This window comes from Pristis pectinata, chromosome 27 (assembly GCF_009764475.1).
Source record: "Pristis pectinata isolate sPriPec2 chromosome 27, sPriPec2.1.pri, whole genome shotgun sequence".
Classification (NCBI taxonomy): domain Eukaryota; kingdom Metazoa; phylum Chordata; class Chondrichthyes; order Rhinopristiformes; family Pristidae; genus Pristis; species Pristis pectinata.
Window position 1 is genome coordinate 12789337 of NC_067431.1, and position 26511 is coordinate 12815847.

The following is a 26511-nucleotide window of genomic DNA, read 5'->3' on the forward strand; positions in this document are numbered from 1 at the left end:
CGAACTACAGCTTACAACAAGGAAATTAAAGGCACAGAAATGATTAATTTTAGGATTCATTGGGTGATAAACTCAAAAGAAGGATGCCAGAAACTATCGGTGTGGCAACTAGAAATGAATTCACATGGACGTGTATTTACTGGCAGTAATATTCAACTGTGACATGGCACAGAACTGACATTGTTATACGCTCTACCCAATTTTCCTCATCATTGACTTCACTGGAGAGAGAAATCAGATGGTTCATATAACATACAGTCAAGCTGTTGCAGTCAAAGTTATATATTACTCCTATAATTGGCACCCAATGCTCCACGTGGTCCATGAAGTCTAGATGCTTGTCAGAAAGATTCCATTTCCCAATACAGGCAAGTTTCTGGCCCTTACTGAGAGGCTGATGATTAACGCCCCCTCCTCCCACCCCCCCCCCCCGCCCCAGTCAAACACACTTTTGTAGAATATAGAATTTATACAGCACGGTAACAGGCCCTTCTGGCCCAACAAGCCTACGCCGCCCAACTACACCCGTGTTAACCTACTAACCCGCACGTCTTTGGAATGTGGGAGGAAACCGGAGCACCTGGAGGAACGCTGCCCTGGGGGTACACTTCTGTTTGGAAATTAGATGAAATTTTTTTAATAAAAACATATAGCTGATATAAAATAAATAATATAAATGATCAGAACAGTAATTTAATCTTTCACTGTCCCACCGTTGATCATAAATAATCAACCTGTAAAATTCTCAGATCAGTTCAGTTTAATGAATTATGGTCTGGTAACTCCCTGACCACCATCCATTTTCCTGTAACTATTTATGGCTCCCTCACTATCACAGAGGGCATAAAATAGACAGTTTTCCCATTGTTCCTGAGAACAGCATGACTATTTTTTTCCCTTCCTTCATGAGGTCTGACACATTAAGGCTTCGAAAGATGCAATCGTTTTCACCTAGTTTCAGGTTGCTGATATTTTGGAAATGACTGATATTTTGAATAGGAAATGGAAGCTGGACTACACAAAACTAGAGCATTTTAATGCTTATATAGAGCCCATTATGAAGCAACAATGCCTTTCTGACCACTTTGGTTTTCATCTTAAATTTCTGCTTTGCTCACATCTTCTGTCATTACTTGGTGCCAAGTAGCAGAAAACCCAAGAGATCTACACACAAATAAATTGCTGCCAATTAATACTGCTGATGGTCCTCATACTGGATGAAATACGTGAACCTTTTAGCAGAATAATTATGGATACAACCAAACAAATAAACCATTCTTCCACTTTTGAACACATATCTGCTCAGATTCTGTTTCCTGCTCTTCCCCAACTCTCAGTTCCTTCAGAACAACATCTTTTCTTTTTCAGCCCTTCCAAATTTTGCACGTTTGGCATTGCTATGTGAGCCTTCTCCCTCCAGCAACTGGTATGCACCTGAATTAATCCATTATAAGTATTTATTCTAAATTTGGAATGGAGGCGTTAAACCCTGTATGCATGGGGTCAGGTGGTGCCACATTCCGGAACTTACCTGAGCCGTATACTGTATGTAGGGCCAAATTCAATGGCCCGCAAACAGCCCTGACAGAAGGCAAAGGTGGAGGGGATGGAGTTTTGCTTATATTCATTTTAACAGTATTTAATCAGGTAAAATTGATTTTACCTGATTAAAGTCAGGTAAATTGTAGTAAGTAATCAGAAAATGTAGTAAGTAATCAGAAAAGTTAAATTAGAACATACAAAAGCTCTTTGTAATAACTGAAAATAAACATTAAACAAAAACCAAATAACTTAAAACAATATCTTTGTCTCTGTGCCCAAAATCTGTGGCCTAGAATCCCCATTGAAAACAATGGGGTCTTGAATTCTTCATCAGGTCTGATCTGACAAAGATCTGAAGTGTGAATTCCCCAACGTAATGCTTGGGAATGCCAGCAAAACTGGGTCCAGTTATTGACCTCTCAAATCTGTCAGCATGTTCCGGACGTCCACATTCCACATCACATGTGCATTAGCCCAAGACTTGCCAGTTTCAATGGCTGAATGGCATTTAGAACCGCTGGTCACAGCCAGCACATTCCTGCTCATGATCACAGTGAGTCTCAGCACTTCCATGAGTGTCTTAATAACCATATCTTTCATGTACCTTCACCTCGATTCAGTAATCAATGAGAGGTAACTTACCCTTAGACAAGGCCCTGATCAGATCAGCAGATTAGTATTGATCCATGTTCGTGCATACTGATACCTAAAGCAATAAAGAAGCTGAACTCATTACATGACAACAAATCAAACAAATGGACGAGATTTCCAGTTATCTCATCAAATCATTCTTTTATTATTTGGTACTTTAGCTTTGACTGTACATATGCAAAATATAGTTTCAGTTCCAATGAGATTAGAACAATAATAAATAAATTCAAAGTGTTCTGTAATTTTATTCCAAGAAGAGTTCCGATGATCATTTTGTTTGGAATAACTGAAGATGTTATCAAATAACCTTCTCAACACTTTCTATTGAAATCTTCATAAAGTTCACAAACATAACCTGTAATAATATTTGTGAACTTCATGAGGTTTTCATGAAGTTATGACTTAGTGAGTTCACATTGTTTCCTCCTGTATGGGAAAATAATTAGAACTAACTTAATCATAACAGTGCATGGTATAAGACATTAGAGGGACAGTTGCTGTTTCAAGTCAAGACCCTTCATCTGGACTGAAAGATAGAGGGGAGGTGGCCAGTATAAAGACCTGAGACAAAGGGGTGGAGCAAGAGCTGGCAGGCGATGGGTAGGTCCAGCTGAGGAGGGGTGGTAGGCAGGTGGAGGACGGAAGAGTACAAATAGTGATAGAGGCTGGTAGGTGATAGGTGATGGAATCTGATAGGAAAGGAAGGTGCAGCATGGAGCCAAGTTAGGGAGGTGGGGTGGGCAGCTGGAAATTGTTCCTCTCAAACTACACAAACTAGAGGAACAGCACCTCATATTCCACTTGGGTAGTCTACAACCCAATGGCATTAACATTGTATTCTCCAATTTCAGGTAACCTGCTCCCCCTCTGCCCCCTTTCTCTCTCCTCCTGATTTACCCAGTTCCTCCTACCCCCTCCCAACCACTCACAGCCCCCTATCACCCTGTTTCTTTCTCTTCCTCCACCACTCCATCTGCCCATTACCCACACACTCCTCCCACTGGGTCCCCTCCCCCTACTGTTTCCATCTGACCTCCCCACCTCCCATATTTGGTTCGATATTCCCCTTCTCCTCACATCTTTATACAGGCCAACTCTCCTACATCTTTCAGTCCAGATGAAGGGTCTCGATCTTATACATCAACTGTCTACATCTCTCTGTGGATGATGCCTGATCTGGCTGAGTTCCTCCAGCAGTGTCTTTTTTTACTCTAGATTCCAGCATCTGCCTTTATCTTATTTCTCCATAAAACATTAGCTCTTAAATACACAGTTTTCTTCATTCCTAATGTTCCCCCATCTCTGCAGTGCACGGAAGTGGAAAGAGTGTGATGCCTGAACAGGCTCGTGGCTGTTGATTTTCTTGCTTTAGGATTCTCTTGTGTAGGCCATCTGCAGGCTGGATCTTGTCCCAAGTGCCAGCACAGTAAAAGTAAGTGTTGCATTTGGTCTGTTGCTGACCAGGTTTCTGGCCACTTGGTATGGACCCCTCAGATTTTAGCAGGGGTATATCAGCTAGAGGTCCTGAAGTCTGAACATCCAATAGAAGAGAAAAATTCTGTCCTTCAGTGAACTTCAGTCTTCAGACCCTCAATATTGTCTGAAAATAGTCATCTTGTAACCCAGAGAAGTAATAGAGCTGGGTGGAATACACAACTGATTTCTCCAGGGTCACTAGAGTGCAAACACCATATCTCTCCTTCCCTACTTTCCACCCTAGGGACCTTCAGGAATTCTAGAGCCAATAAAAAAGGAAAACTAGTTCACTGTCCTTTCATCCTGATCTCTGCATCACAGTGTGATTTTCACTTAAATGGTTATGAACAGTGGTAGATTTTTCACAAAATAGCATGTGTAGACCATCCATTAACTGTGATTTGGTCGGGTGATAAAACTGAAGATAAGATAAAGTCATGGAGTTGCAGCATGGAAACAGACCCTTCAGCCCAACTTGTCCATGCCAACCAAGGTGCCCACCTAAGTTAGTCCCATTTGCTCAGATTTGGCCTCCCTCTAAACTTTTCCTATCCATATCCAAATGTCTTTTAAATGTTGTTATTTTACCTGCATCAACTACTTTCCCTGGCAGCTTGTTCTATATACGCACCACCCCCTGCGTGAAGAAGTTGCCCCTCAGGTCCCTCTAGTTTTTAGTTCCCTTTTCCTGGGAAAAAGACTTTGTGCATTCACCCTGTCTATGATTTTGTACACCTCTTTAAGGTCACACTTCAGTCTCCTATCTTCCAAGCCTGCCCAACCTTTCCCTATAACTCAGGCCCTCGAGTCCTGGCAACATACTCATAAATCTCATGAAGTGAGAGCAAAATAATCAGAAAGTAAACAAGCAAAACAAAATCCTGTTTAACAGCTTTGTAAGGAACAAATATGAAGTCAATAAAAGAGCATTCAGCAGATATAAATGGAGTGACTTGGAGATAGAACTATATTCTCAGTAAATGATGGAAAGTTCCATCCAATGTACAGTGGTCACAGTAGACCTGAGACAAATCAATCAATTTATACTGTAAACATCATTCACGTGAGGTAGCAAAGGTGAATAAAAAGTGTAAGATATGAAATTTAAATTAGGTTGGAGTGAATTAGATTATTCTAAGTATATCACTCTAATTTCAATTAGCTTTCATGCATCATAAGACTTTATAATGTCATGATGTATGAAAAAGGCCTGAAAGCTCAAAATAACTCAAAACTTTGTTGACACTAACATAGTTATTCTTGTTTTTAAATATTCACTTGGTATTCAGATGTTCCACTATGGCTGACTGAATTTTGATAAATGTACAAATTATTTATAATCAAGGAATAGGCTATTTTATCCAACAGAAGATGTCATTAATAATCCTAATATAAGCATCATTCCTTCCTTTTTCATTAAACCTCAACTCTTCCACTGCTTTCTTCATCATGTGCTTAACCAGCTTAAATGAATCAAAGCTGTTTCCTACTCTGGTGACAAATTTCCCATTCCAAGTAGAATTCCATATCGGATTTATCAATGGCTATCTTACAGTTATAAGCCCTAGTTTTGGACTTGCCCGCATGTGAAACATTTTCGTTGTGTCCATCATTGCAAATACTTGGAGCAGGCAACTACTTTTCCAGAGAATACTTTCACAGCTTAATGAATAAACAATACATATATTACTACATTCGAATAACTAGACCATTCAAGAAAATAGTGTTCTTGGATCTCCATGAAATTATGCAAACAATTATTAGTATATACAGACTGTCATGGAAGTGAGGAAAGGTGAAATAAAAACAAAGTACTGGAAACACTCAGAAGGTCAGGCAGCATCTGTATAAAGAGAAACAGAGTTGAAGATTCGGGTCAAAAATGAAAAGTCTTCAAACTGAATCAGCCGATGAAGGGTCTTTAATTTGAAACATTAACTCTGTTTCTCTTTCCACAGATGCTGTCTAACCAACTGAGTGTTTTATTATCTTGTTTTTATCTCAGATTTCCAGCTTTTGCAGTTTTTGTTTTTTAAGTAAGGATAGTAGTTGCACAGAGGGAAAGAGGAAAAAAATGCTGTAGTTTCTTGACATATTGATAGCTATCCAACTAGTTGCTGTTATTTTAGTGCGGGGTTATTATAGTGTGAGAGATGAAGAACAAAATGTTTATCTGTGATGCACTCGTAACAAATCTATGGGTTATGAGAACATTAGAAATAGAAGCAAGAGTAGGTCATACAACCCACAAGCCTGCTCCGTCACACAATATTATGACTAATTCTTCACTTTCGACAACTTTTGGACCAGCTTTCCAGATCTCTAGATCCACCCTTCCAAAAATCTGTTGAGCTCAGTTAATAATATGCTGAATGTTGATTTACAGCCCTCTGAGGTAAATAATTCCAAGGAAATGTCACCTCAGCTCAGTCCTAAATGTTGACTACATGCCGAAATTATGCTCACTGGTTCTTGAATCTCTGTCCAGGGGAAACTACCTCTCTGCATCTACCCTCTTGTTCCCTTTCAGAATCTATTGTGTTTCCGTCAGCTCACCTCTCATTCTTTTAAACTTCATTAAATATAGACCAGTCTTTCTCATTAAAATCTATGGTGTATGAATATATATTAACATGGAAGTATATGCCCTTTGACTCCAAGACCGAGGCTACCAAAGCAAATGACTTCATACTTTTACTCATTAAACACTGTTTTCTCTCCTTTCACATCTACCCTTGCTAATACATTACACATAACTGAGGGCTCTGAGTTTATGTAACAAAATTTTGTATTGCACCTTGTCAAATGCTTTTAAAATAAATGTTTATATATATTCTATTCACTTGATCTACCGTGTTAGTTACACCTTTAAAAAATCAAATTTAATTTCCCTGTCATAAACCATATTGTCTCTGCCTAATCATTTCATAATGTTCTATGTGCTTGCTACCACAGCCTTAATAGATTCCAGCATCAGTAATAACTAGTCTAACTAGTTTGTGGTTTCTTATTTTATTTCTCCCACCTTTCTGTAAAAGCAATGTAATATTTACTACCATCTAATCTGCTCATTCTGTTCTGGAATCTAGGGAATCTTGCCAATGAATCTTTTCTATCTGCAGCCTTCTCTTTAAGAACAGCAGCATATAGGTTATCAAGCAATTTGTCAACTTTTAGTTTTCTTAATTTCTCTAACATCTTCTTTTCACTACAGTTAATTAATTTGTTCCTCATTGTCATAAGATTCTTGGCAGATTTATTATATCTTTCATTATGAAAACAAATACAAACTATTTAGTGCATTATAATTTCTCCTGTCTCTGGATCTAAGGTATCCATATATTGTTACTCTCTACCTCTTTACATACTTACTGAAGATCTTAGAGTCTTCAGTCTTTATTCCTTACTAGTGTGCTCTCAGTTTCTGCCTGTTCCTTTTTTTCCCATTTCTTTTGGTCATCAGTTGCTTGATCCTAAGACTCTTGTCAATCTTCAGGATTACTACCACTTTTTGGAATCATTGTATTCCTCCCCTTTTAGTCTAATACTACTCTTAACTCCTCAGTTAACCACAGATGGATTACATTTCTCAATTGAATGCTCATTTGTTGACAATCCCTTTAACATTTGTCGTTGTTTATTTACTGGCAGTTTTTTTTATCTGACATCTCACTGTAAATCATTCACTCCTCACTGCCTTTATTTAAGATCACAATCGAGTTTCTAACTGAATTGCACCTCTGTTGAGCCAAAGGTATTAAATAAGTACCATGCATTTGTTTAACCATTAAATAAAAGATATAGTAAACTCCAGGAATAGTGGAATTCTATAAATGTATCCTTCAAACTTGGGTCCTGGTCTGGAACCCATTGAGATGAGTTGCTTTGCCACAGCAGCTTCACTTAACTCTAACCATGGTATATTATATTTTCAGATTTTTTTGCTGCAATCATTTCTAAATGTGTTTTCATTCTTGCTGGTTTTAGGAGTGACACTGTAAAGAAGGCCTTGGAAAGTATCAGAACGAGTTTACTCCGACCAGGACTATTGAACACCAGAACATTTCTAGTCTTCCAATATGCAGGCTACAATTATCACCTAACAAATGACATAGTACGTTGTGGGCTTAAGGTGGTTCAAGCCCAATTTGCCACTTTCCTTCCCTTCCTCATTTTAGTGAGCTTGTCCTGACTAATCACTTGGGGCTAAACAAGTCTGAGTCCCAGTTGACTCAGTCATAAGCTTTGCACATTGTCCAGAGTGTAGAATATAAATAGCAGATGCCATCAGCATTTATTCAGTGTTTTTGCACCCCTGGAAAATGTAAAACTGAATATTACAGGAACACAATAAATTAATGTGCTCAAAATGAGAGTTACGATTTCAATATATTTTTAGAAACAATGCAAAATATTAACTCTCACTCATACATTGAAGATCATCTTGCTGTGATTGGAATTAGATAACTTTAAGTGTGTTGGAATACAAGTTTGCTTAAATCTGCTTATATCATTATAAAGCAACACTGCCAGGTTTTCCCATATCAATTTCGTCCTCTTTCTCATTGATCACAATCACGATATAGTTCAGTTCAGCAATTCTGCTTTAACAGCAAGGGACCATGCTTTTAAAAATTACAAATCTCTCTTTAACAGTAACCATGAAACTACTGGATTGTTTTTAAAAATTAATTGGCACACAAATGTCCTTCAGTGAAGGAAATCTCGCTATGTAGACCCAAGGCATGGGGGTTGTGGCAAAAAATGAAAATAGAACCCCAGAGAAGAAAGAGGATTTTTGAATAACAGGTCTGAAGAATATTGCTGAAGGACAGTTGGAAAAATCACTTCTAACAATGGAATAATTGCACTGCATTTATTTGACATTGGATATGAAATTATCCATTCTCCAAGACCTAAACTCACCCTGGTGAACACAACAATGGCAAGAAAGAAGTAACCAAAGACCACAGACAGTTCTCTCATTTGATTCAAGGGCATGTCTGTCAGGACAGGCAGTAAAGAATAGAATGCTTCCTGAGAGGATCGATGTTTTACTGGGCACCCAGAGGTCAGATGAAGGTTAAAAACATAAATTTCTTATGTGAAAACCATAGGGAGAAAAGAAAAGGCTATACAGAGATCATAGAGCAAATGCTTTGGATAAATAACATTGTCAGAATCTGCAGTTACTAATACAAAACATTAGCAAAGAGGGCCAGTTTAAGACACTTCTCTGCTGCAACAGGGAGCATGTAATAAATTACTTCCTAAGAGACAAAAAGCCTTGAAATATTATATATCAGATATAGGATTACATATGTAGTAAGAGCACTTAATTTGCCATAGAAACTCAAATATTCAACATGATCTGTGTGTACAATGCTTTTTGAGTGGTCTTATGAATAAACGACTGACAGAATTATCTTTTCAACGGTTTAAGTGGTACCTTTTTTATCAAACATGCAAAGGATTTTCTAATGTTTTTCATAATTCATTAGAAGCAAGGGATGAATAAATATTGAGTTATGATGAGCAGTTTTTTTATTCAGAAATTATTTGATTTATTTAGAGAACAATAAAATTGTGAAAATATTTCTCCTCCCATTGTCAGTCTTCCTGCTGACTCGTGGAGGGTGATCTGTGGCTCTGTAACAAGACCTCCACTCACACCAAAAGTGATATTCCATGGTGATTGGATGACATTTCACGACTTCTTAGGGAACCAACATGATCTCTACAAAGATCATTCCATGCTAAAGGAAAAAAACAATTTCCAGAGCTTTCCTGAATGATTCCCTGTACTTCCAATTATCTTCCCCTCTTGACTGATGTATTATTCTACCTCTCCAATATTTATTCATAGCTCCAAACAATGAAGATGCGTATCAAACACAACTCAAGCTGCAGCCTACCCAGTCTTAATGTTGGGCATTATACACAAGGATTTTCTAGCGGGGGGTGGGGGGTGGTGGTTGGTTTACTGGATAGGCCATAAGGGTTAAGACTCACTGTTCTCCTCCTAAACCTTATCCTAAGACCAACCACTGCTTTTGTAGCAGGGGCGGGGGGTCACTGTATAGGCCACAGGGGTTAAGACTCACTATTCTCCTCCTGAACCATACCCTAAGACCAACCACTGCATCGAGCTTAAATTACAGCAGAAAGAACACAGAGCAATAAAAGTGAAGGGAAGGGCGAATGTGCATCTACTTCATTGGCTTTACATAGCCCAGAAAATTGATCATGCTGTGCTTGCTTTCATGTCCAAAGCGTACAAAATATCAAGCAAAAAATAATGCTAATAATGATTTCCAAGTGAAATGGCGCTATTGGAAACCTGGATCAGGCATTTCAGTACACTTCTTCCCGTCAGCGTATCTGAGCTTCTGAGACATCAGACACTAACCTACTGACACCACCATTTGTCTAACACTTTTTTGTCACTCTTGCTGACATTACTTGGATCTTTGGAGTTCAACCTACAAACATCATTGTTCGGTCACCATACAATTATGTTACTTTGCTTTAGTGCTTTACTTGAGAGGGTCACTCTGCTGACATCATGGCATTTGAACTGGGCACTGCAGGCTGCTCAACCACCTCCTGCAGTTCACTCGGTGTGTTATTGCTTGCAGTGAGTACTTTTTCTAGCATTTTGCAGCTGAGGTACTCATTTAATAGGTTCCTCAGTGGTGATACCTTTGACAGCACTCCATTACTGAAGGTTTCAGTAAGGGCACAACTGGCCTTCCAGGGTGTGTCAGGGACTTCAGTGCAGACATACAGTCCCATCTGCATAGATCAAATTCCCAGAGAATCAGAATCAGGTTTATTCACACTGACTTATATGTCATGAAATTTGTTGTTTTGCTGCAGCAGTACCATGTGAGACATAAAATTACTATAAATTACAAAATAAAAAAAGGAATAATGAGGTAGGATTCATGGGTTCACGTTCATAAATCAGATGGCAGAGGGGAAGAAGCTGTTCCTAAATCGCTGACTATGCATTTTCAGGTTCCTGTACCTCCTCCTTGATGGTAGTAATCTAATCTTCAGAGACATCACAGGACCTCTCTGATGGACAATGTATTCCTGTTTCTTTTCAAGCTGACATCACTGAGATATGTGGCATTCTACAGAAGGACCTTGTGCTGTGATTTGGCACCTGGACTGCTCTCTGTGTGGAGATTAAGTTCACATTAACCTTCAACTTCCTCAGCACAGGATCTACGCAATATTATTACTGCAGGTCTCTGCAGTGCCTCTCAACTTGCTGCTCACCACAGCATTAGGAAGATCACTCAAGTTCTGCATTCATGGAGAAAGATTTTAATTCCACATTTCTTTGTGCCATAGAAGGCCATTCAAGTATTGAGTCCATACTAGCTCCCAGAGCAATCTTATTATTCTCATACTTACTTTCATTTCCTTGCAATCTATTCATTTGTCCATCTTCTCCCTCCTGGACCTCCCATCACCCACCTACACTAGGGGCAATTTACAATCCCCATAAGCCTAACAAGCATCGTGTCTATAGGATACAGGAGGAAACTGGAGCACAGACCAGGTGGTGACAGGGAGAACGTGTAAACAGCTCGCAAACAGCACTGGGGGTCAGAATCAAATCCAGGTCCCAGGAGCTATGAACCAGCAAGACAATGGACAGCCCCACTGTGCCTCTCTGCATCGATCTCAATGAGGAGCAGGTGGCATCTCAGGCATTAGGACTTGCCGGCCTTGCAAGCTTCCCATGAGTGCCGACAACCATTGACCGCAGTCATATGTATGTAAAAGCTCCCAATAATAACACAGACCGTTCCTTAACAGGAATGATTTCTACTCCCTCTGCTTTCTGGTGTTTGTGAATCATGAGAAGACTCCCCTGATGGTTTATGCCCTGTTTTCAGTGAATGCACAAAGCACATTCACAGTCAGGGACACCAAGCTGCCAGCACTGTCCATAGGGATGAATCCAGGGGGAATAAGGACTATTCCTGAGTTCCATGGCTGCATATTCCAGTGCACTCTCAAGGCACAGCCTCTGTAGTTGGACAACAAAAAGAGCCGAATACCAACATCATTGTGGAAAATCCCAGTAGATTTCTCAAAAATGAGATTCTAGTGCCTGCATCAATCAGGAGTGTTCTGCAGTTTTATATCCTGGAGATCTCTGTCTGCTGGGCACTGCACCACTTTGCCAAGCATGGACTGCAGACATTGCCAGCGGAAGAGCAGAACGAATGACAAGGAACACAAGGCAGAGTGGGAAGAGCAGGAGGAGAGACACGAGCTGGAGGATGAAGAAGTCCATCAGGGGAACTCCCTGCTGAACATCAGCTTCATCTCCTGCAAACCTGAGGAGAGAGGCATTGACTACAGGGGCAGTAGGGGACTCCCTGACTGCTAAATCATAGCCTCCAATCCAGACAAACTGAGCATCTCCACAATGCAGCCCCTAATATCTATGTAGCTCATCCACAGTCAGCGAGAGTGAATAGATGATGCATAATAGCTCCTCTCCTGCGCACAGCTACCGACACTGGTCATAACATATCAATGAACAAATTCCTAATCTAATTACTGGCTACAATTGCTTTGATTGTGTGCACCTCATTCTGATATTTCTTGTGAGGATGTGGAATTTATTTTTGCTCTGCCTGAATGAATTTGGGTTCTCACAGCTAAAGGAGACAGCTGGAACCAGTTCCTGCCAGGCTCTTCCTACTAGGTTGTCTTGGAACACAGGAACTCCCTTATGACATGCAACTCAATTCTTTGAATTTCTATGTCCTATGAACCTAGGGCTCTCTCCTTCCTCTCTACTCCATCGAAGTTTTAGTGTTGGTTGTTGGTGTTTAGTGGGTATGGTGGATGTGCCAGTCACTTCTGATGCCTGTCTCAGAGTGCTGTGCAGTGAGTCATTGGAAGCTGCATTTAAATGATCCACATCTCTTTGGGAACCACACATTCTCCATATGGAACTGAAGGTTCTATTTCAGTAAACACTACTAGGTGAAGACTACACCAATCTCATTTCAAATGCTTTTTTGGTCAATTGCATCATATTTTGCAGGGGGCCCGGTTGGGTGTTAATCTGAAATACAATGACCGTTTAACACACTAAAAAAGAGTGAAATACAGTTTCTCAGCATTGGTAGTCAATAAGATACTTTTTCATAGGCGATGGACAATTTATATGAAAAAGCTTCAGTGAAAACAGTGGAATGTTAGAGTCATGGAGTGATAAAGCATGCTAACAGGCCCCTCAACCCAACTCGTCCATGCCGACCATGGTGCTAGTCCCAAGCTAGTCCCATTTGCTCGCGTTTGGCCCATATCCCTCTTAACTCCTCGTATCCGTATGCTTATCCAAATGTCCTTTGAATGTTGTTATTGTACCTGCCTCAACCACTGCCTCTGACAGCTCATTCCATATACTCACCACACTCTCCATGTAGAAGTTGCTCCTCAGGTCCCTTTTATTAATGTTGACCATATAATTTATTTTTAATGATGGGAGATGAAGGACAAATTTTGGGCAATGGCACCAAAGTGAATTCCCTATTTTTATTGCAAAAAGTGTCATGGGATATTTTATATCTCCTTAGGTGACAGACTGGATCATAGTTTTACTCCTCAACTATATGACAGTGCAGGACATCTTAATACTGTCCTGATGCAGGATTTTCACCTGAATTGTCAATAATTCCTCACCCCCCCCACCCCACAGATTCTACTCGACCCGCTGAGTTCCACCAGCAGATTGGTTGTTGCTCCAAATTCCAGCATCTGCAGTCTCTTGTGTTACCACCTCAATACTGTAGCAGAGATTATGTGTGCAAATCTCTGGCCTGGGAATTAAACATAAAACTTGACCTAGAAGTGACCATGCATGCTGAGAGCTGAGCCATGCTTGACAAGAAGTGAACTGGGGTCTTCCCTGATTTGAAGGGTTCAATACCACCTGGGGCATTTATCTGAACCATCTGTGAAATTAATTCATGGAAAATCTGTGCAGTGGCTCATTTCAAAGAAAATAGAAAACTCAGGAGTTAAAATATTTGAAAAACCTGAAATCAGCCTGAAGAACCCTCAAAGGGAATAGAAGAAAGAAGTGTTGATTTTTTTTTAGGTTGAACTTCCCTCAGAATTGCGCAGTGAAATTGAAACTGCTCTCCTCGGATAACAGTAGGTTTCCCGACAGTTGGAAAAACAGACGCAATATTGTCTGCCTCACGCAAAATGATCCTGCAACCAAAAATGTATGTAACTGAGAAGACACAGGAGACCAGCAGCACTTGGCCTTTAAAGGTTCAGTTCAATTAGTACCAACTTTCTCTTGCAAATTGAAGTGTGATAGGATCTTTTCCACATTGCCATCTCATGTTGGAAAACTCATCTTTGGTGATCTTCTCAGATCCCTACTGAATAGAAATACTTTTCAGGAAGGAGGGAAGATGCAAATAGCTCCAGAAGAAGACTGCTATATTGTCGAGGGAGAGGTGCTTGAGGCCCAAGTGTGTCATTGATATTGATGCCTGGCTTTTGTAGAAACATTGAAATTCAATTAATTGTGGTCCAGAAAGTTGAGAATGGGGATGGCAAACACAATGGTTGTAAATGGAGCTGAGGAACCTGGAAATTAGGCCAATAAGGGGGGCAGCAGGAGCCTGAAATGACTGGCTCAAACATTTCTGCAATTATTGATTAACACTGTGTGAACCCTTTAGAGGAGGATACAGGAGCAATGAAAGGGCACAGCAAAGATATACTGGAAGAAACAGCACGAAAAATAAAATTCTTTCTCATTACACTGAAACAGAAAAGGTTAAGTAAGGTTTTCAAATATAAAAATATGTTTTGCAGCGGCAAATAGTAGAAGAATATTTGCAAAGATAACAATTAAAACCTAAAGAAAACAGAAGCTAGAGGAAATTTTTGGATGAAAAGTTATCAGAACACTGAATATTTTATTGCATACAGATATCAAAGCAGTTATTGGAATATAATATAGAATTACATGAGATTGCAATTAAAAAGAAAAAAATATAAAATGAAATAGGATAATGGGGTAAATGACTGTCACTGTTTGAACAGCTGCTGATGCTACATCTGGTGATGTTAAATGGTCTATATTGTAAGTCTCATGATTTAATGACACTTAACCCTTTGAAACTCCTCCTTCCAAAGATTATTTTTCATCCTTTAGCAAGCTCCCCATTCATGGCCAGGAATATATAATACACAGATTTTCTGACTGTAAACCTATTCAATAATTTGAGAATAAAATATATGCACAGTACATTTGCAGATAACTTCATGTTTTAAAAAAATTGTTCTGAGAAACACGATTTTAAAAAAGTGCAAAAGGTACATAAAAGTCATATATATCATCTTAGTAATGCACTGACAGCTTGACACCTTGGTCTCAAGGGAAACTTACACGACACCAGTGACATTACAAAATCGTGGCCAGTAAGTTTCTGATTTTTCAATGTAAGAGTAAAGTCTCCATTACTGATGTGGATTCAGAAAGCAACTCATTATATGTCAAGAGCTGAAGGTCAACTATCAGGGCAACCAGGGAGTTCATCTCAAATATTATTTTGGCATAATCCTGATTGTTCCTGTTTTCAAGTTACTATTCAATTTTGTTGTCAGCAAGAGACTGTCAGATTAAAGACAATAAACAGTAAAAGTTTAGATACTTCCTTTTAAATTTCTGATTAAAATTTGGGTGACATATTAGGAAGAATTCTGGGAATATCAGAGAAGAATAGAACAGAGATAATTGCCTAGAAACTAATATGACCTCCTCGTGCAAACCCTGCAGCTTGTGGTGACTGCCTTGTAATAGCTTCAGTTACCATGAAAGATAGGACAGGAAGGTTTTGTTTCCTTCTGTTCTTGTCAATTGAAGGCCTCATAAATGGTTCACTATGTTGTCCTGTTTCTCATGACTCTGTTTTTTGGTGCATGGATGCACAGATTAAATTGAAATATAAATATTTTCCTTTCAGAAATTATTTACATTCTTAATAATTGTCACAAAAATCTCAAATTAGCATAATTCATCAGCAAAATGGCACAGTAACCATTGCAACCTACAAGAAACATGGAAAATTTGTTGGAATTCCTCAGTACATTGACATTCTCTTCCAGCCTTCAGAATGAGCTTTGACGATTAAAAACATAACATTCGTGCAAAGGCGGAGACAATGCACCAGGTATTAATTTAAAGAGTTCTGAACATTCCCTGAGATTGTGAAATGTAATGGGGTTAAAACACATAGCAGAGTCAGATAATAATAACCAAAGGAAGTCAGGACTGAAGCCAGGTCTGTTGACTAATTTTCAGTCATCTGCTCTCTGCCTTTTTGTGTTTTGCTGATGCTGAATGTAATGAGTAAAGTCCTTTACAACAATGTAGGAATGGAAAGAAGGGTTCCTGTTCTCAAAAGAAGGTGATCAGTGTCTGAATTAAATTTGCAAATTTCTCCGTAGCCAGTTCAAAAACCAGACTGTCATCGGGACCAGATTTCAGTTCCAGACTGACATTGGAAAAAAAATGATACAAAGTAAGTTAAAGCAACCAGAGAAAATGTGAAGCAGACAAACTGTAAAAAGAAAAAGTAAAGGAGGGAGAAATATAGACTGCCAACCCAAGCTTTGGGAAACTGCTGAAAAGTAGTTCATCTGATCTAGGGGAAGATTTTCTTTGGACTAATCCCAGGACACAGGATTGTCCTGGTGAAGTGTGTATCAGAGGATTGGGCAGTTCAATTGCATGGCTTAAAGTAACAAATCCAATTCCCCTCACGTAAATTACCAGTGCAAATGGAGGTGACTAAAGTAGTATGGAGGTAGGATTAAAGAAGTTAACAGTTGTTAAAAAATGCTGTCGGAATTAGAGTTCACGTTGAACCCATTGCCTTTACTTGGGCTGCAGGCGATAAATTGGTGCTGCCTCCTGATTGGTGGGACTGGTGTGCAGCCTTTCATTGACTGGAACTGTTCCCAGAGATATTGCATCAAGATTGGATGGCACCTCTTGAAGTGCAGGGCCAATGTAGATGCGGAGAGTGGTGGGAATGATTGGAATCAAAGAATGGCTGAACATATGACCGAGAGATCAATAAGCTTTTAAAGAGTGGACTGCACTGGACACCTTGGTAAAAGAGCTGGGAGGGATAGAGAGACGTCCTGTACCTGCAGGATGATGGGAGGTCCTCAAGAAACCTGCTCAGATGGCAGTGGAGGGCAATGCCAGGGAATTGCTCCAGAAATATCAATGCAGTTCTAAAAGAATTATAATGGTCTGAAATGAATTGTCAACGTATATCAGTCTTCAGCTGGCAAATCCTACTACCATTAGCCTGATCAATTGCTCAGTTAAATAACAACCTCCCACCTACTCTCCCTCCCCATCCACCAACAATTGCAATTCATCCGGATTCCATCCCAACATGACTTCTTTACCTCACTCTCACACACTTACACTGTTGCAAATCTTTTATTACAACCCAAACTTGCACACAGTGTCACCTATTCAACCATAGTAGCCACAGGGGCATGTGTGAATGCAACTGCAGTTGGCATGGGAGATTTTAATCCACACATTAATCCACACACTGGCAAGGGTATTGTATAAGAGTAATGCAGACCTCCCATTCATATACCTTTTCTTCTAGGAAAAGATTGTGCATCATATCAGATAACAGCAAAGAACTGGAAGACAGTAAAAGTAAATCAAAGTTTAGCAGTATTTATTTGAATGGACATATTGTTTACAATGATAGATGAGTTGACAGCACAGATAGTAAACGTGACTGTATGGTCTAATAGCTGTTACAAAGACACGGTTTCAGGGTGTCCAGGACTGGGTGCTCAATGTTCCAGGTTATATAAGGTAACAAGAGAACAGCTCAACTCAGCAGACCACAACAAGAATTGCCAAAAAAGAATTGCCTGCTCAGCAGACCACAACAGGTTTGTGTTCATGGAGCCAGAGCCACACTCCAGGACATCCCATCCTATTAGAAATCAGATGGGTGGGCTGCTGTGATGCCTTAAAGCCCCTTTGAACAGTGGTACCTGGACCAGTCTGGTGGCAGTTTTGGACTTCCACTGCAGCACTTAAGCCTCTGTGGAAGCTGGTTACATTGGAGCATTTATTGGCTGTGTCATGGTAGTTCCATGGGTCTGTTGATTGATGTGACCAGTGGCTCCTCAAGTGACGGATTATGTCCGGTGTCAGGCAGGACAACAGTCTCATGTGACTGTTGCTACAGAACTGATGTGAGACCTCATCCTGGGGTGAGATGGCATCTGCACCATCTGTTCCCTTGATCAGTAGCTCCTGCGTACAGATCCTGGTGCCTCACCATGCACTGATCCCTCCTCTCTCCCACCCTCTAAATTATGTGCACTGTTAGTCTCTGAGCTGTTGGCTTCATAACGTATGATCCAGTGATGCCTCCTCTTCAACTTTGCAGTCGTCTTCTTCCTTTGCAGATTGGACAGATTCCACGTCTAAAATATCTGATATTAAAAATGGGCAAGTGTTGTGTTCTGATCTGAGGAGAGGTGAGGGTGCATACTTACATCTTAAATCAGTAGTGGTTGTAAGCTGAGGGAGATGTGGGATGAAAGATATAACAGAAACACTTATTATTCATCTGTACGTAGCGCTCAGATGCCATAGCAGTGCCCCTTCTCATGATGGCCATCACCAGTTCACCTGTGGGAGCTAAATCATTCAGCTGCATTTCAGGTTCTTGAGCCTCCTCCTCTTCACTTCCAGGGAATTGTATCAGTGAGTACCCTGTTATATGTCTGGATGCTGCATCTGTCAAGGTTGAATAACTGCCAGTTTGTGAGCAGCAAGTTGTGATGCAAGGTTTGTGTCGGTGCTAAGTGAGGGTGAAATAAAAACAAATGAATTTTGTGCGGATGTACTGATTGATGGAGATTGTTGCGAGATGTTTAATGGTGGTGAAGTTAATGGAGTAGTGGATAAGGTTACTGTATTCGTGCATTTTGTTAGATATGTAGCTTAAAAAATGAACTCACTGACCATGACCAGTTCATTAAACTTCTTCCTGCACTGCATCCAGGTCCTTGGAGCAAGATTCCTCATGTTGATCTCTGCACTACCTGTTTCCCCTACTTCCAAGGCATTCCTAGATCATCTTTTGTAGCCTTGTCACCTCCACTGCCTCCACCACTCTCTCTCTCTCTCGTTCAACCATCCCTTCATCCCTCAAAATATTGCAGCCCAGATTCTACTCCCAACAAGATGGCCATCACTAGCTCATCCATAGGGGACAAAACATTCAGCTGCTTTTGAGGTCCCTCAGCCTTTTCCTCCTTACTTCTGAGAAAATTTTATCATTGAGTATCCTGCATCACAATGAATGCACACAGACTGATGTTGCACTGCATAACGGGGTTAGCCAATTTAACCCCACTTAAGTGTATAATATTTTGGTTACCTGTAGCTGCTTGAAGTAATTCAACAAAGAAGTATCAGTTTTATCAGATAATGACAGCGAAATCATGATAACTATTATTTACCATGAGGCTTGTATTGATAATGTCACAAATGCATGTTTTAAATTGCCTTATGAGCACTAAGGTAGATTAGATAGCAGCACTCTGAAAAGTGAGAGGTTCAAGCCTTACAATATGGGTCTATCATCAGTGTGAGGAGTTTTCCCAGTGGATTGGCTAATGTCCTTCACACAACCAACTGCATCAAAATCAGATTGACCAGTTCTTCATCTAGTTGCTGTTTGTGGAAATTCATTACAGTGTCTGTCTACATAAGCACTCCACCCCACTTCACTGTATGTGAAATGTTCCCAGATGTTGGAGCGCTGCAGTAAATGACGATTCTTTAAAGATTTGGTGAGGATCCCACCAGGTTCATTTGGCTGTGCTAGATCTCAATTACTGGCATGGTGGTGCAGCAGTTAGTACTGCTGTCTCACAGCTTGAGGGATCTAGATTCGGTCCTGACCTTAGGTGCTGCCTGTACGGAGTTTGCAAGTACTCTCTTTGATGGCTTTGGTTTTCTCCCAGATCCCAAAGGCATGCTGCTAGGCGAATTGACTACCCTTTGTGCAGGAAGAATCAAAGGGGGGGTTAATCGGCATGTGAAAAAGAATAATTAGCAGCGGTACAAGGAAAGAAGGAGAGGGGTATGGGAGTAATGGGATTGCTCCGCAGGAGCTGGCAAAGACCCAATGGGTGAAATAGCCTGTGTGTGTGTGTGTGTGTGTGTGTGTGTGTGTGTGTGTGTGTGTGTGTGTGTGTGTGTGTGTGTGTGTGTGTGTGTGTGTGTGTGTGTGTGTGTGTGTGTGTGTGTTGTTATAATTATATAAATTATTGTTTGGGAACTTCCCAATTGAAGTTTCCTCAAATGCTTTTACTTTGTAGGACTTACAGTAAGGCAGCATTCATGCATCAATTTGCTCCATAAGTATCACTTAAACAAATTCCCCTATCGTAGTGGCAGAACTGGAAGTTTATTCAACGACAGCAAGAGTAAGGGAACCAGTCTGAGTCGTGTGATAGTGGGCAGAAATAACTTAAATAAGCACCAATGTAAAACACTCAGAAAGAAAGTGCAACTGTAGTAAGCAGACTCTTCACAGCCATCTTAGATGACCAAGGTCCCTGCAAGTGCTACAGAGTATATCCCAAAGACATGTGATTGTCAGCATCAACTATAATATTAGAAATAAAGTAAACTAAAATTGCTCTTAAATCCATTTCATTTGCCTCATATTAACGGATAGAGTGGAATCTTATTGCAGAATGGAATCAAGATTATAAATCTTTCCAGCTGTCCATATAGCTGCTATTTGTATTCTACCCATCTCAATAAATGATTCTGTTACCTTATGTTACAAATATTAAATGGATCCTTGTAGTTTTGCCTGTATCATACTGATGGCTAACCCATGTCACACATCTGGCCACTTGCAGGACCTGCGTCACCATGTTCTAGATTTTCGTATCAACGGATCTGGTCTTCGGCTCCACCTCTGGAGTTGGCCCACAGGTAACTTACTGAACTGAGGAGACAGATGCAAAGTGTATCTGGGTTCTCAGTATTGTACCAGTGAAAACTGGCGTATTCAGCATGGTCCAATTAATTAGAATACACCCAGCAGAACCCTCTCAGTGATGCAGATGTTGCCTGTATTAAGATTAATATTCTTGTTGACTCAATATTAATCTGACCAATTACTTATTGACCGATAAAAAGATGTGGTTTATTTTTTATCTTATTTTAATTCATTATACATTTTCAATTAATGTATGCCAATTAAGTGCTGTTAAGTGAATTTATATTTTTTACAATTTTTAATCAATAGTTTTTAATTGTTTTGTTTCGACTGTTTATGAATGTATCCAATAATCAGAGATATTTAAAAATGGCTGTTGACAAGATGAACTGTCAGAAGACCATCAGGACAGTCTGGGGACTTGGCCTCAGTCCCAAACTTCATAAATTACATACCAAACTCCCCTTGGAATCTGTCAATTTTATTTCTGGCATGAATTTGTTTGAACTTTCGGCTTGCCTGTTTAGTGACAATTTATACTAAATGATGGTCAATTTTATATTGTGCATTAATGACCACTAGGCACTATACTAATTATACAAAATCATAATTTCAAGCATGATTCTTGTGTGAACAAAAATACTTCACAGAATCATAGAGTGGTAACAGCACAATGAAGGCAACTCAGCCCTTCAAGTATTTCCTGTCTTCTCCAATACCAGGGCTGCAAATTCAACACCTCCACCTTTGGGATGTAGACATTACTAGTACAGCCAGTATTTACTGACCATCCTGAACTGCCCTGCACAAGATGCATCTCTAATTACTCTTGAACCGCTGCATTCGTCTTGGTGAAGATATTCAAACTATGCAGTTGGGTACGGGGTTGCAGGACTTCGAATCAACGACATTGTAGAAATGTGATATTGGTCATCCTGCAACCATGTTTCCTTTATGTATTGATCCAATTTTGATACACATGCCCCATCTTCTGCAGACAAAACAACATTGAGTGAAACCCACAACATATGCCATGTATAAGAGGGGAGAATAAGTCACACTCTCTTCCAAAGAATGGGTTTTTATTTAACTGAAGCCTGTGCCATTGGGAATATGTGTAGGCATCATGTTCAAATCTTGCCTTGTGAGTGCAGTTACCACATATTACTACGGCCCTCAGTGAAATGTTAATGTGTGCCCCTGTTTCTAGTTAATGTGAGTCAAACACTCATATTTCACATCAAGCACTAATAATTCATGATGTGGGCTCTGTATAACTGGAAGCTGATGCTTTTAGAATATTGTAGCTCTGCAGTTTTCAGTGTTCTGTTATTTACGTGTTAAAGATACTAGATTTCTACGATTGTGAATAATTTTGCTTTTGAGCTGCAAAATAATAACCACCATACTGTAACAGCCAGTTGGACTATTTAATCATGTAACCGACTGACAAATGAAAAACTCAGTTCAGCAAATTCACTTTGAACTTCTTGAAACCCATCTCCACTACTGGAGAATACTAATGAGAAATGTCAGCTTGGAATATATATTGTAAAAAAACACAACTTGATGTGAGTTGACCAATAGGAGTCATCGCCAACCACCAAGCTCGAGAAGAATTTTGGCATCGCGAGCTAAAGGAATAAAGTTTGGACTGATGCCAGGGTGTTCTAGTGAACAAATTTCTTTAAAGCCACATTAGCAACTGGAATAGACCTGCAAGCTCCTCAATCCTCTCTCTTCAATCATTTAGCTAATGGCTACTGTCCACCTCAATCCCATTTTCCTACCTTTGATACATACGTACCTCTCGATATACTTACCAAACAAAGGATTGAGGAGCTTGCAGGTCTATTCCAGTTCCTAATGTGGCTTTAAAGAAATTTGTTCACTAGAACACCTGACCCTTGAAAACTCTGGATAACCAAGTTGCTGCAACTTTTTGTGGCCATGAATTCCAGACTTCCAGTGTGCTTTGTAAGAAAGAAGTATTTCCTGCATTTGCTATTGAATGACCTTGCTCTAATTGTAAGATTATGTCACCTTGTTCTTTATTCATTCATCTAAGGAACTGATTTTTCCATATCTATCCTAAATAATTTTTTGAACATTTTAAGTGCCTCCATCAGGACACCTCACCTGTTCCATCCAACCATCAGACCACTTTATATGTAAGGGAGTCCAAGCCAAGCTAAGCCATGCCAAATCAAGCTTGCAGAAGCAACAAAAAACTGGGCAGTAACTCAGTACTATTTGCAGGAACTTACTGTGTGATGTATGGCAGCTATGTCTGGGTATATTTGAGCATTTCCTGCAGATCAAAATCGTTCATTATGTGATAGATTTTACAATATAGCACTGCTGGCTCACATTTCCTAGGAATGTGTCTTGGATATTTACACCATAATCTAATGAGCATCCACCTTCAATACATGTTCCTTTGTACCGAGAGCACTAATTTATAAACTCCACCTCTATATTTCAAGTTCTGTGTGGTGCATGTAGAAGATGTGATAAAACCACACAAATGTAAGTCTTTAATGTCTTCAATAAGAATGATGCTCAAGATAAAATTAATATCTATAAGTCATTCTCAATTCCTCACTAATTTCACAGAACATACCGTGCATTAGCTGAGACTAATTTATTTGATTCTCACTCTCTTTTATTTTAGTCAGACTCCAATATTAAGACAGATGCCAGAAGCCAGGGCTGTCCAGGCAGCTGATGTATGACAAGGTCTGTCCTCAAGGATTAATGATTGTAATAAGATCAAGACAGATTTATTGAATGATATCGGCTGTAAATTACAAGAGGTAACACAGCCATTGCTTGTTGCAATTTAATCCCTGGATTATGGAACAAACACAAACAGCTCGAGCTCTCTTATAAAGTATCTCAGAGCTGTTGATTAAATGATGACCCTGTTACTCATATCAAGCATGCATCTGTCTACATGTTGAATCCTCCTGTGACATTATTCAGCACAAAGTTTCTCAGCTGCTTCAGTCACTGTCACTTTAGCTCCATTTTATTATATTTCATGTCACTGGAACAATTGTTCCTATTGTGTAACTATGGATGGTTATGGGTGAAAAATGAGGTTATACATAGAACATAGAACAGTACAGCACAATACAGGCCCTTCAGCCCACAATGTTGTGCCGACATTTAAACCTCACCTAAGACTATCTAACCCCTTCCTCCCACATATCCCTCTATTTTAAATTCCTCCATATGCCTATCTCGTAATCTCTTGAATTTGACCAATGTACCTGCCTCCACCACTGCACTAGGCAGCACATGCCATGCCCCAACCACACTCTGGATAAAAAACCTTCCTCTGATATCTCCCTTGAACTTCCCACCCATTATTTTAAAGCCATGCCCTCCTGTATTGAGAATTGGTGCCCTGGGAAAGAGGCGCTGGCTGTCTACTCTATCTATTCCTTTTAATATTTTGTACACATCTATCATGTTTCCTCTCATCCTCCTTCTCTCCAAAGAATAAAGCCCTAGCTCCCTTAGTCTCCCCTCATAATGCATACTCTCTAAACCAGGCAACATCCTGGTAAATCTCCTCTGCACCCTTTCCAACGCTTCCACATCCTTCCTATAATGAGGCGACCAGAACTGGACACAGTATTCTAAGTGTGGTCTAACCAGAGTTTTATAGAGCTGCATCATTACCTTGCGGCTCTTAAACTCAATCCCTCGACTTATGAAAGCTAACACCCTATAAGTTTTTTTAACTACCCTATCCACCTGTGAGGCAATTTTCAGGGATCTATGGATATGGACACCCAGATCCCTCTGCTCCTCCACACTACCAAGAATCCTACCATTAACTTTGTACTCTGCCTTGGAGTTTGTCCTTCCAAAGTGTATCACCTCACACTTCTCTGGGTTGAACTCCATCTGCCACTTCTCAGCCCAGCTCCGCATCCTATCAATGTCCCTCTGCAATCTTTGACAATCCTCTACACTATCCACAATACCACCAACCTTTGGTTATCATTCACTAAGACTTGAATGACGTTATAAACAATCCAACTTCTGGAATAAAATGATAAGTTTTAAATCAATTTTTACTATATACATTCTTTTTTTTACACATTACTCCACAGCTGCAATAAAATAAATTCAACACAAATTACAGAGTTGAAATAATATGGATTTGTACAGCACAGAAACAGGTCCCTTTGCTTGCCACATCCATGCCAACCTTTGTGGCCATCTACACTATTCCTATTTGCCTGCATTAGGCCATATCCTTCCATGCTGTACCTATTTAAGTGCCTGTCTAAATGTTTCTTAAACGTAGTGATTGTATCTGACTCCACCACCTCCTCCGGTAGCAAGTTCCAGATATCAACCACTCTCTGTGTGTAAAAAAAAAATTCACTTAAATCCCTTTTAAAACTCCTTCCTCTCACCTCAACCCTATGCCCTCTTGTTTTTGATAAACTGGCCACGGGAAAAAAAAATCTGACTACCTACACCTCTTATAATTTTATTTACCTCAATCAAGTCACCCATCAGCCTTCTACGCTCCAGAGAAAACAAGTCCAACCTATCCAATCTCTCCTCATAACTGAAGTCCTCCAATCCAGGCAAAATCCTGGTGAATTTCTTCTGCACTCTCTCCAGCACAACTACATCCTTCCTAAAGTGTGGTGACCAGAAGTGCACACAATACTCCAAGTGCGGTCTAACCAGTGTTCTGTAAAGTTGCAACATTTATATTCTATGCCCTTACCTCTGAAGGCAAGCATGCCAGATGCCTTCTTCACCACCCCATCTACGTTTTTGCCATGTTCAGGGACTTTGGACTGAACCCCAAAGTCCCTCTGTTCTTCAACATGCCTTAGTGCCCAAAAATTTACTGTATATGTCCTACCTTTATTTGTCTTCCCTTGCACTTGTTGGGATTAAATTCCATCTGCCAACACTCCTCCCAACTTTCCATCTGATCTACATCCTGTTGCCACCTTAAGCAATGTTCCTTGCTATCCACCAACTTTTGTATCATCCACAAACTTACTAATCATGCCTCCTACATTCACATCCTAGTCATTAATTTACATCACAAACAACTAGGGTTCTATGCTGATCCCTGTGGGACACCAGTGGTCACATACTTTATATGCATCAAAGCATCTAATCACCACTACATTCTGCCTTTCATCACTATGCTAGTTTTGGATGCTATCAGCCAGCTGGCCTTGGATTTCATATTTCGTGGCCCTTTTTTGCCCTCCTAATTTCTTTCTTCTCTCCTACATACTCTACATTCCTCAAAGTATTGAGAGAAATCAATCAAGATAGTAGCTTGTTAAATTGGAACAATTGGATCTGCTATTTGTCACCACTCTTTTAGAAATATTTAATATGCAACATTATGTTTATTAAATCAACTTAGTGTTTCATGATTACAGTAGATAAAAAAATGTGAGAATAATGGGTATCTCTATATTCTATTGTAATTTTTTTTTAGTTTTGGCTTTGTGTGGTTTAGGACGTTTTAGGAAAATCCAATAAAATTGCTGGAGCAACTAAGGGTAATAAAATCACGGTATCGTGAGTTGTGTGCAGAAGCAGATCTAATCGCTATAGAGCGTAAAGAATCAGTGGACTTTATCTGTAGACAACTTGACACTACATTGCAGTTAGTACAAAAGCTGCAGGACCAAAGTGATCTGAAGGTAAATTTTTGTAATCTTAAGATTTTCCTTATTCTTGGAGGAAGAAAGTTTTTTCA

General features: G+C 39.8%; 1 protein-coding gene across 8 annotated transcripts in view; it reads right to left on the minus strand.

The window, feature by feature from the left end:
• LOC127583558 (galactosylgalactosylxylosylprotein 3-beta-glucuronosyltransferase 1) overlaps positions 1-26511 on the minus strand; it is a 174720-nt gene that overhangs the window by 118344 nt on the left and 29865 nt on the right. For 5 of the 8 annotated variants that reach the window (XM_052039671.1, XM_052039663.1, XM_052039667.1 and 2 more), the window contains exon 2: positions 2185-2248. The exons of the other annotated variants lie outside the window; for them this stretch is intronic. The gene's annotated coding sequence lies outside the window, so the exon portion shown is untranslated. The remainder of the gene's footprint in view (positions 1-2184; positions 2249-26511) is intronic. 8 annotated transcript variants of the gene reach the window in all.